This window comes from Ceratotherium simum, chromosome 12, assembly GCF_057802395.1.
Source record: "Ceratotherium simum simum isolate JZ-2026a chromosome 12, ASM5780239v1, whole genome shotgun sequence".
Classification (NCBI taxonomy): domain Eukaryota; kingdom Metazoa; phylum Chordata; class Mammalia; order Perissodactyla; family Rhinocerotidae; genus Ceratotherium; species Ceratotherium simum.
This window is the reverse complement of record NC_141911.1, coordinates 40,511,972-40,524,152: the sequence shown is the minus strand read 5'-3', so window position 1 is coordinate 40,524,152 and position 12,181 is coordinate 40,511,972. Positions and strand designations below refer to the sequence as shown.

General features: G+C 37.8%; 1 long non-coding RNA gene across 1 annotated transcript in view; it reads right to left on the bottom strand.

Annotated features, from left to right (window-relative positions):
* Positions 1-414: 414 nt before the first annotated feature.
* Positions 415-12,181, bottom strand: part of LOC147915835 (uncharacterized) — a 154,504-nt gene continuing 142,737 nt past the window's right edge. Inside the window, exon 3 of the long non-coding RNA XR_015553743.1 lies at positions 415-1,101. This is a non-coding gene — a long non-coding RNA (uncharacterized LOC147915835). The remainder of the gene's footprint in view (positions 1,102-12,181) is intronic.

Below are 12,181 nucleotides of genomic sequence, written 5' to 3'. Positions count from 1 at the left end.
ACTACTCAGCATACAAAGAGGAAAACAGAAGATGAAAAACCTCCAGTAAAGTCAGTAAGCTCTGTTGGCACTCACTTGCTATTGGCCTCAAAGCTCTCAGATTATACACTCCTTTTATTAGATTATTGCTTTAATGAGACTTTTAAAGAGCATTTTAATAGCCTCGTTGTTCCAGCAGATATACATTGAAAGGCATTTGGAATACCTCCCAGTTGCAACATTTTTGATCTTCACATTTCTTAGAATTCTGACAACCTACCAGGTAACAGTTAGTATGATATTATGCTGACACATTCCAGAGCTGGCAGTTGTTAGATTTGCCAGTGCAGTTTGTTGTCCAAATCCCACGGGCCTGAGATTTATTGCCTTTTCCTCTTACCCACCTCTCCGTAGACCCTCCCCACCCCTCTTCTTTTTAACTCTTTGACTGAACACACTATGGGTGTAATTTAGGTACATCGTGACTATCCACAGTAAATGTGTAACCTAGTACGAAACAAGAATTTGCCACAGAAGTTCTTATCTTATGAATTTGCGCTATTCTGCGTAATTTGAAGAATCAGAGATAGCTTGTTTGGGGCAAACATATTTTTTTCTTCACCCAGAGTTAAGCCATTGTCAGAACTCTCCCGAGTCACAGATGGATTACAGACAATATCTCTAAACCTCTGAAAACCTGAATCGAGCAGAGTGACTGTGCTGTGGCCACTGCTCAGATTTCTTCTTTCCCAAACAACAGTTTCAAATATGGATAGGAACAGAGAGGGAAGAAATCAGAAAACGATCATAAAAATGCTTCAGGGGCCCACCCAATGGCATAGTAGTTAAGTGCGCGCATTCCGCTGTGGCGGCCCGAGGTTCGCTGGTTCGGATCCCGGGCATGCACTGACCCACTGCTTGTCAAGCCATGCTGTGGCGGCGTCCCATATGAAATAGATGAAGATGGGCACAGATGTTAGCCCAGGGCCAATCTTCCTCAGCAAAAAAAGAAAAAGCTTCAAAAGCTGCCTTTTTTAGCGGCTAATGATAACAAGAGACAGACAAGTGTAAAATTCTCTTGGTGTAGAGTTGGCCTCAATCCTCCAGGAATCCATCTTCCTCCTGTAGAGGAAGCAAAGAGAAGACGTCAGGCCACAGTATGAAATAGCTTCCTGTCTTACAATGGCGCCACCTGACCTCTGCTCCATGTCAGGTTTTCCAGGTTCATGCAAGCAGCATGAGGGGTTGTGGGAATTGGCATGTCTGTTAGGCCAAGCGCTCCGATATAGTACTCAGTCCAATGCGTTCCTTCCTTCCTTCATTTACTTGACAAAGCTCTATTGGGCATTAACGATGAGCCAGGAACGAAGCTAGGAACTCAAATAGGAACAGAAATATGGCCTGACCTCAAGGAAATCAATAACTAGAGGGGAAGACAGAGACATGAACAGATAAATAGAGTCCAATACTAAAAATAAAATCATAGATCTATGCACTAGCAGTTATGAGAGTGTGGAGGAAGGGCACCTAATCCACCTGGGATGACCCTGAGAGAATGATACCTGAGTTGAATTGTTAATAAGAGGAATTAGCTGGTTGATAGAGAGGTGAGCTTGGAGCTCAAAAGGCTATGAGGACCACATAAGCAAACACACCAAGCTCACAACTCACATGGCGTGTCTGGAGAACTCCATGCAGTGCAATCTTTATGTTGTATAAAGTGTGACGTGTGAGCAAAGAGAAATGGCGCTGAAGAAATCAGGCAGCGATCAACGTGGAGTGCTTAAGTTTATGACGTAGACCTCTGCTTCCAAAACTCTCTTCCACTAGACACATGTGGCTGTTCAAATTTAAGTAATATTTCAAAAAATAAAAGTTTAGTTCTTCAGATGCACTAGTCACATTTCATGTGCTCAATGGCCACATGAAGTTAGTGGCTACTATGGAGAGTGCAGATTATAGAGCACTTCCATCAACACAGGAAGTTCTCTTGGGCAGTGCTGGTATAGGCAGTCTTGAACCTTTGACGTGTTTTATATAGAGAAGTCAGATTTAGGTCTTAGATTCACACCAGAGACTCTGGATGACAAAGTTCAAGAGACAAGGCTGGTGACAGGAACTCATTTAGGGTGAATGTTTAATGGTCCATGGATCTTCCATTCTGGGGGGGAAACAGACCAAAAACAACAAATAGTAAGTAAAATACATAGTATGTAAGCGAGTAACAAGTGTTAGAAACAAAATAAAGGAAGGACGATAGAAGGGGCTGCTGGTGGGTCGCAATTGTAAATAAAATGTCTAGGGAAGGTCTCACTGAGAAGGTGACATTTGATCAAAGATCTGGAAGAGGTGAGAGTATGATGTAGGTATCCGGGAAAGAATACTGCAGGTGCACGAATAGCCTGGCCTATTTAAGACACATGTGTGTTATGATTTAAAATTTTTATATTCTTTATCTCATTATATCGGTCAGGGTTCTCCAGAGAAATAGAACCAATGATATGCGTGTGTGTATGTGCATGTGTGTGAGTTAGTACGTATGTATGTATCAAGAGACATTTTTAAGGACTAGGCTAATGTAATTATGCAATTGTGGGGGCTGGAAAGTCTAAACTCTGTAGGGCAGGCTGGAATCTCAGGCAGGAATTGAAGCTGCAGTCTTGAGGCAGAATTTCTTCTTTTCCAGGAAACCTCAATTTTTGCTCTTAAGGCCTTCAGTTGATGGGATGAGGTCCATCAGCATTATGGAGGATAATCTTCTTTGCTTGAAGTCAAATGATTGCGTATGCTAACCACATCTACAAAATACCTTCACAACAAGATCTAGACTAACCATCTCACTTATCTTAATTCTCATGTTTCAGGTAAGGGAATTGAGGTGTACAAAGACCGAAAAACTTGCCTAAACTCGTTCAAGGAGAAGCGTAAAGAGACTTAACATCTATCTAAGTCTCCTGACACTAAATCTAGCGCTCTTTTGGCTGCTCAGTCTAAGTAAACCGGAAAGAGAAGCCTAAATTAGACCACGTAGTGAGCTCCAGATTAAAGGAGAGTAGATTCAGACATGCATTTATTTTATGATGTTCTCAAGGGAACCGTATTTTTGAATGGAACTGGAAGGGCAGTGTGAAGATTGTTTCCATCCTCACGTTGTTTTTGCTTTGTATAAGATCACACTAACGATGAGAACTAACCTGCTCGTAAACTAAAAGGATGAGAACAACAAATGAGTCCATTAGAATGCTTTTAAAGGAGTAAAAGAAACATAATTTTTACCCTGAAATCAATTTTTTAAATATTATTATTCCTGCTTTTTAAAAATTTGTATTTGCCTGATATTTCTTCACCCATCGTTTTACTTTTAACTTGAACAGTTTTTAGACATTAGTCTTATGTATAGCATAAAGCTGTGTCGATGTTGTCATCAGTCTGTCTTTTTTTAAAATAAATGAGCATTATTGGGATCACAGATAGGTTTAATCTTTAGTTCTGCCATCATATGTGGAAGAATGTTTGTTTTCATTGCTTTTAAAAATATTTTAATATGTTTTTCTTGATAATTCAGGTTTTTAGTTTCCTTCTGTTGTTCCTTTTGTAACTAAAACTTTCTAATTCTTCATTTCCGTAGTATCTTTGATTCTCTCCTATTAGCATTGATAAAAATAATTTCCCCTTTGCTCTTCTCTCTCTTCTCTGATCTTCATCTCCTGATTATATTATATCTGTATATTTTTATTTATTTATATATTAATCATATTTTTTCTTATTTTTTTACCTTATGCCTCTAAATATACTTATAGTTCTACTGCTTCATCGATCAACTGCAAGTAATTTTTTACCCCCAACTATAAAAGAAAACTAAATCGTGTAATTATGCCATTCCACTTTCTCTCTCCCCTCCTATTATTATTTATATCTTTTCTATGTTTTCAAGATGTATAACATTTACATGTTCTATAAGCATAATCTACATATTTGCTTTATACTCTAATAGTTTCTCCCAGCAGGCTCATAGAAACTATATTGACTGACCTCTGTGTTCAAAATGCGTGTATGTTGCCTTTTTCCTCGAACAACAGTGGCTAGAGAGAAATCGCTGAGACATATTTTCTTTCCTTGCAGGCATTATAGGCATTTTCTCCATTGGCTTCTGGGAATGAAATCTGCTATGGAAACCTCTGAAATCAATTTTCCCCTTAGAGACGACTAAAACTTTTCACCTTGCTATTCATCAAATTCTTAATTTATCTTTTTTTTTTAAATTTTTTATTTATTTATTTTTTTCCCCCAAAGCCCCAGTAGATAGTTGTACATCATAGCTGCACATCCTTCTAGTTGCTGTATGTGGGACACCGCCTCAGCATGGCCGGAGAAGCGGTGCATTGGTGTGTGCCTGGGATCCGAACCCGGGCCATCAGCAGCGGAGCAGGCGCACTTAACCGCTAAGCCACGGGGCCGGCCCAATTTATCTTTGAAGTTCAAAGATAATTTTTCCTTAAACATAGTGTGCCTTTTCAATACGCATTTCAAGTTTTTCCATTATTTTGGAATAGTTTTCTTAACCTACACTGTTAAACAGTTTTTTCTATTATTTTTGTGGTTCTTTTCTTTAAAGAGACCAATTATGTGCATGTTGGATCTACTTTGTGTTTACCATATCCATGATTTTTTTTCTACTAATGATTTTTAACTTTTTATTCATTTCCATTGTATTTTACTTAAAATTCTCAATCCTATCCTCCAAGCCTCATATTGTGTTTTTGATGATGTATATTTTTCTTAATGCTGCTTCTACTTTGCCATTATTACTGGCAATACTTTTCTGGTAAGTGTTTTTCATACGTCTTTTGTTTTTATTTAGTTGATTTCCTCTTTTTTCTTTTAGTGTATTTGTTTAGAAACTGTGCTGGCCCCTTTTTATTATTGCTTACCTCCATCTGTAGATTTGTATTGGCAAGGGGTCAGAGATATATCCAGGCTAGCAAGTATTCTCCTCATGACATAGAGTTTTTGTGTGAGAGGAGTTTTTCCCAGGCGACTGAGATCAGCACTGCAGGGTAGTGCACAATGCATAATCTCTCTCCTATCCCTACCCTTCTGCTATATTGCCTTTTGGGCAAATAGGGATTATCTGTATTTCTCATTCAGACCAAACAGGATCCAGGGAAGCTCCAGAACGAGTACCCTGTCCCATAGATGCATATTAGAGATAGTTGACTTTGTAACTCAGATGATCCCCACACCTAGGAAAAGTATGCTCTGCCAACTTTCCCTGAGAACTGCATTCTTTTTCTCTGGTTGGTTTACCATCCTTGCCTCTAGTGTTCTGCAGGTGTCCTACAATATATCTCAGAAGATAGTAATTTTTTTTTTTTCTATCATGGCTAGGACTTACCGTATCTCCTTAATTTGAGATTTCATATATTTAACCAAATCTGGAAAGTTTTTATCTTTATCTCTTTGAATATTGTTCCCACCCTACAACCTGCAATTTTTTCTATTGTGACTTGATGGTACTTCTACTGGATATATGTTGAAATTCAATTTCCAGGTCCATAATCTCTCTTTCTAAATTTTTATTTCTTTATTTCTCTGTACTGCATTCTTAGTAAATTCCTTACAACTATCTTTCAGTTTATAAATTTTCTCCTCAGTTATGTTTAATATACCTTTAACCAAAACATTTAGTATTTTTATAACAAATCTTTTTTTTTTTTTTTTTGGTGAGGAAGATTGGCCCTGAGCTAACATCTGTCACCAATCTTCCTCTTTTTGCTTGAGGAAGAGTGGCCCTGAACTAACATCTGTGTCCATCCTCCTCCATTTTGTATGTGGGTCACTGCCACAACATGGCTTGATGAGTGGTGTAGGTCCACTCCCAGGATCCAAACCTGTGAACCTGGGCCACCAAAGCAGAGCACGCCAAGCTTAACCACTATGCCACTGGGCTGGCCCCTTTATAATAATTCTTATGTTTTTCATATCTAGACATTCTTTTTGGTTCTTTGCCATAGATTCTTTTTTCTTTTTTTATAGTGCCTTGTTCTTTTCTTTTGTTTTTGCTTCCTACTTGTGTGACTTTATTTTAAATATACTTATTATAGAAAACACTGTTAACATTGTATTTTCTGAAGCTTTTGAGGATTTAATCCTACAGTTCGATGTGTTCTCCAATTCTTGCTTATAGTAATAGAGTTTTCTTCATATGTTTTATAAATTTGGATTGTGAGTTTATCTTCAGTGGAGCTCTATCCAGACAAATCCTTTGTTGCTTGGCTTAAGGGTATGTTCCTCCAGAGTTATTTTGCATTTGTTTCTTTGAGGCAACCCAGGGACATCTCCAGCTTGAGACTAATTTTAATGTTAAGTTTTTTACTTTATGGGCACAAATTATGCAAGCAATGTAATTTGAACACCAAACCCAAGTGTGACATAAGCCCATGGGAATGAATTCTCAGGAGAGACTTGTGCCTAGCAATAATAGTCAGAAACAAACAAGTTTCTTTGTAATCTCCTTCTGTCAATAGAAGGATTTTTTTAGCCCAGTTTTTCACTGAGGGTTCAGAATTTGAGCATCCAGAATTTTTTTTTCTTTTTTTGGTGAGGAAGATTGGCTCTGAGCTAACATCTGTTGCCAATCTTCCTCTTTTTGCTTGAGGAAGATGGTTCCTGAGCTAACATCCATGCCAATCTTCCTCTACTTTGTATACGGGACACCACCACATCATGGCTGAATGAGCAGTGTGTAGGTCTGCTCCTGGGATCTGGGCTCTCGAACCCTGGGCCACCAAAGCAGGGCACACAAACTTAACCACTATACCACCAGGTCGGACCCTGAACATCCAGATTTTTATATAAGAAGTCTAAGTTCCAAGTCCTTGCTTTATTGAGGTAAGTGAACTTACATTACTTACACTGACAACCTCTCTTTAACCCCTAGGATAGCTATCTTGCCTATTACTCTGGTTTTCAACTCCCTCTTTGTTTCTGACAGATAAATTAGGTTGATACATATATCCTAGAAAATATAGTAAGTATTCTTTTTTAATGTAACTTCTTATTACTTGACTACACACACAACCAAGCATACACAAAGACATTTTATATGCAAATAATTATAATAATACTCACTATTCATTGAGCCCTCAGAATGTGATAGGAACTGTGCCGCTTTACATGCATCACCTCAATAATAACATTTTAAGTAGGTACTGTTATTATTCCCATTTTACAGAGAATCTGAAGGCTTGGGAAACTGTCTTAAAGTGACAGAGCTGGCATGGAAACCTAAAGTTATCTGAATCAGTGGCAGATGGTCTTAATTATCATCCCATATAGCTTCCATATATATGAGCCTCCATATATGAGAGGAAGAGTCTCAATATACGCATGTGTTTTCTCCGTTTTAAAAACTTTTAGTCTAACAAAATATTCATAGATTTTACAAATTGTTAGAGATTGTATAAACGTATTTACATTTTATCAACCAAATGCCACTTCTGTATTTCAAGTCAGGTGGAAAATTTATCATAGTAAATACGTAAGTTAATTTGATTTTGCAAACTGGATTTTGAAGGAAGTAGAAATATAATAACCTTCCATTTCTTCTTCATGCTAGGGAATTATCAGTCCACCTAAATAAATTATGCAAAGTACCAGATTAACCTTTCATATACTAAATTTTAATAATTTTATTGGAAACGTTGCTTTCTTCTTTTTTATTACTATTACAGATTTTATAAGGTGTAGTCACCAATCCAGACTCTCCTTTATAACTCCTGAGGTTGCCAACACTTGTGGCTTTTTTGACATTTTTAAAATAAGGCAGCCTCAATGGGACCACTCCAGTTCTATAAACACTGCTTTATATCTTTGAAACAAAATAAGGAGTCATCAGCATCTCATTTTCTTTTCTACTAGAAGATTCCTCTGCTTGGCTAAATCTATGGTTAAAAATAGATTTTAAAGGAGAGCTACTGTCCAGTAGCATCAAGACTCAAATAAAATGTACGTATCAGCTTAAGAATAATGTTAATAAGAACTCCTCAATTTTAACATATTTTTGTTATTGTAAATAGTAAAGCAATAAATACTAAACCACATAAGCTATGAGCATTCCTCAAATTAATTCATCTTATTTAATTACTTTTCTAGAAATTTGAATATTTTACTACGCCCTCATATATATTGAGTGTGCTTTTTTTGCTAATATGCTTAGCAAATATGATTTTTAATCTGTAAAATTATAATATTTATTGAAGTTGAACATGTTTTGAAAAGTTGAATAGCATTGATATTTCTTCCATTGTGAAATAATTGTCTATCTGTTCTCCATATAATTATTTGAGTCTATTTCTCTCTATATATTTTGTATAGTACTTCCCAGTTTATTGATCACCTTTGATTTTTGGGCTTTTGGACACACAAGGCTAATTTTTAGATATTCAAACATATCATTTTATTTTTTATTATATTTTGAATGCTTTTAATTCTTCTCCCATCTGTTTAGAGATTAAACAGATATCTGTTTCTACTTTCTTTTAGTTTTCACGGTTCTCTTCGTTTACATTAATTACCATTGTTACTGATGTGGAATTTACTTTAACATAAGAAGCAGTAAGAATCTAAATTGGGGGCTGGCCCAGTGGCATAGTGGTTAAGTTCATGCACTCTGCTTCGGTGGCCCGGGGTTTGCAGGTCCGGATCCTGGGCACAGAAATACGCACCGCTTATCAAGCCACACTGTGGCAGGCATCCACAGTAAGGTAGAGGAAGATGGGCACGGATGTTAGCCCAGGGCCAATCTTCCTCAGCAAAAAGGGGAAGATTGGTAACAGATGTTAGCTCAGGGCTAATCTTCCTCACCTTAAAAAAAAAAAAAGAATCTAAATTGATTTCCTTCTTCTAAATAGGTCACCAATCTCCTGCAGCATTAATATTTTTGCATAATTCATTTATTCACAATGAATTTGACATGCCTCTTTTTAAAAATAAGTATTAATTACTTGTATATTATAGACTATATCTGGTTTTCCTCTGTTATTTATTTTAAACAATTCTTGAGCCAGTTCTGCACAGATTTAATTATTAGTGCTTTATAATATGTTTTTACATATCCAGTAGGCATATCCGCCAACCATATACCCAAATGCCCTGCTTTTCCCAAAAAAAATAACTTTGAGTTATTTTTAACAATTTAGTTCACCATCATAAAATCTATTTTATGGACAAAACAGAATCTTCTCTATATATTCAGAGTTCTCATTGTAAACATCAAATATTTTGTTTCGTTGTGATACCATGGTAGCCTGTGGACATTTGCACTTAAACAAACATTGTGGGATGTTTCACCTAAAAGTATTCCATGACCAAGAACATTTGGGAAAGATTGCCATTATACACCCCTCTTGGAGATTCACAACGAATCTGAACACAGACAGAGAAATAAAGAAATTGTGCAGTAAAGAAATCTATGCAATATTGTTTAACCTAGTGTTTTCCATATTTTCACTTTATTTTATATTTTGCTTAACAATTACTAGCAAGCCACCAAAACAGCTTTCATGCCCTATGTGTTCTAAGAATGGTATTTCCTTTTGGCTACTCCCAGTCCTTTTTTCATCAATTTTGCCTGAAATGCCAATTGATCTCCCACATAAGCAGGGCATTACTACATAGGAGTGCCTCTAGCTGGCAAAAGACAGAGTGGTTAGAGATGGCAGAGATGCTGGATTGTGTTATGTCAGACCCATCAAAGAGGTTTCCATTCCTTCATGTTGCAGGAGCTAATGGGAGTGACTTCAGTCAAGGAAATAGAGAAGCGGGACTGGTTGCCTGAGTCTTCTGAAGAGAGGCAGAATCTCCCAGTGAGCCTGCAGCACGGCTGGCTGAAAGTGGGTCATTTCACCACCAAGGAATGGCTCTGGGTGGCACCTCAGAGACACTGCGGTAAGGGAACAGACTCCTTATTCATCATGGGGGAGATAGTGTTTTTCCTCTCCTGTGATAGATTCACATTGGCTCTGCAGCCTTTATGGTTAGGCGTGACTTCCTGAGGGATTTTCTCTGGATTCACAGAAGGTTCCCTGAATCCCAGGGAAAGCCTGACTCACCCACAGTCCTGTCAGGGTGGGGCTGGCACAGCTTGGATACAACTTCTACTTGGCTGAACTTACATGACGGCAATTTTCAGCCTAAAATCAGCTGCCTCCAGGAGAAATGGTAGAACGTGACGCGGAAAAGGCCCCACAGAGGTGCTGACAGGGGCAGTAAAATCTCTCACAAGCTTCTCACTAGTGCCCTAGGGTGACATGTTAGGGAACTTGGAAAATATATTTTTTTTTCTCTACAGCTTCCTTTTTCCCTACAGTAGCTTCTCCAACAAGTTCATGTCCTAGACATCCTAATAACTGATACCTTCCTCATAACTGATACTCACAGTACATTGGACAATTGTATCCAAGCCTGAAACTGACATCCCAACTTTGCATCTTAGTCCTTAGGTCCTGTACAAAAATGCTAATGCTTCCTTTCAATATCATATCTTGTGGTGTCTATCACTTAAGTTATAAGAGCAATCTTGCTCTATTTAATGCCACCCCAGGAAGAGGTACTTAAGTTCTCACACACTGTCACTCGTGTGCCAACACAAACACATATCTGATTTCTGTAAACAGGCAGGATGACGGAGCTATCTGGTCGATAAGTACCTCCAAGGAAGTGAAGGGTTTGTTTGCCATTACTTAAAGCAAACAGTAGCCAGATGCCAGATAAAGAGACCATAACAGGTTGACCCAGACTTTGGTTGGGGAATTGAGTTGGCAAGTCACAGAAAGAAGGAAAGGGGACAAATGGAATGGACAATTTACCAAGATGTTTGAATCCCAGATCTGACTCTTAGTAGTTGAGTGACTTCAGGCAATCTACTGTATCTAATCTTGAGTTTCCTGTGAAACAGGGATGCCAATGGTGTTTGCTTCACAGCAGTGTCATGATGATTCAATGACATAATGTATATACAGATATGTAACGCATCTGGTCCACAGTCATGCCCAGGAAACATAAGAATTATGGTGACAACAATGGCCTTTGACGGGTCGCTTAAACCTTGGAAACTCAACGCAATGAGCAGCTTCTGGGAAAAGGGTCTGCAAATTTCATCAAGGTTCTCCAAATAATTAAAAACTCCTGGAACAATGGAAAGCAGTTTGAAAACATTAAGAATATCACTGAAATAAAAGACAGTTGTTTCAGACAAATTGATCTTTCCAAAGTTACAAAGGTATCAAATTGGTATCCTTGACTAAAACGTACTCATTGTTTTTCTTCACTTATTTCACTATTTCCCTCCTTCCCTCAAAACTCAGGTCAGGTAACCCTTGCTGAATATCTGGCTGGGCCTCTCAAGTGACACTTGCATAGTTCCCTCTTTACAACTTGTCCTGCTTTTCCAACTTCATCCCAGCTTCTGGAAAGCAAGGCTCCAATCTTTCACCCTCCTTCAATGCCCAGCACAATCCTTTGTACATGGTTACTAATTAGCAAATGTGTATCACTGATAATATTTGTCAAGGTGTGTTTCTATGTAGGGTATAATGAACTTCTTCTAGGTAAGTCCATATAGTGGACTATCCCCTCTGTATAGCACAGCAGCCAGTATATCATAAGTGCTTCATGGATGAAGGGTGAATGAAGGTAAAGTATTTGGGTTACTGTGAGAAAGTTATATACCAATAAGTGGATAAATTAGGCAGGTAAGAACAGGAGGAAGTATTTTTTTAAAGATCACCCTATGGAGGATGTAACCAAATGTCTCAGTGTTTATTTCAAATGAATAAGACAATTTACAAACATTTATGACTTGTATACCAAAAATTCACTGGAGCAATATATTTTCATCAGGAGACCAAAGTTTAAGTTCAGAGGGTCAGCCACCCTTACATTCTGTTTGAGAACGAAGTCTAAAACATAGTTTCACTCATTTTCCTCTTATGGTCCTAACATGAAGCATATCACCGATTGTTGAGTTGTACATTTATAGAAGTTTCCCAGCACTACCTATGATAAACAGAATAGGAAAGGGAAGATTCTTAAAATCAAAAGGAAAACAGCCAACATGGCAAGTAAATTATCTTTTGTGGTGATAGGCTTGGGAGAGAAAGGGGACATGTTTGTGCAAAGGAACCACAATGTGCCATTGGAG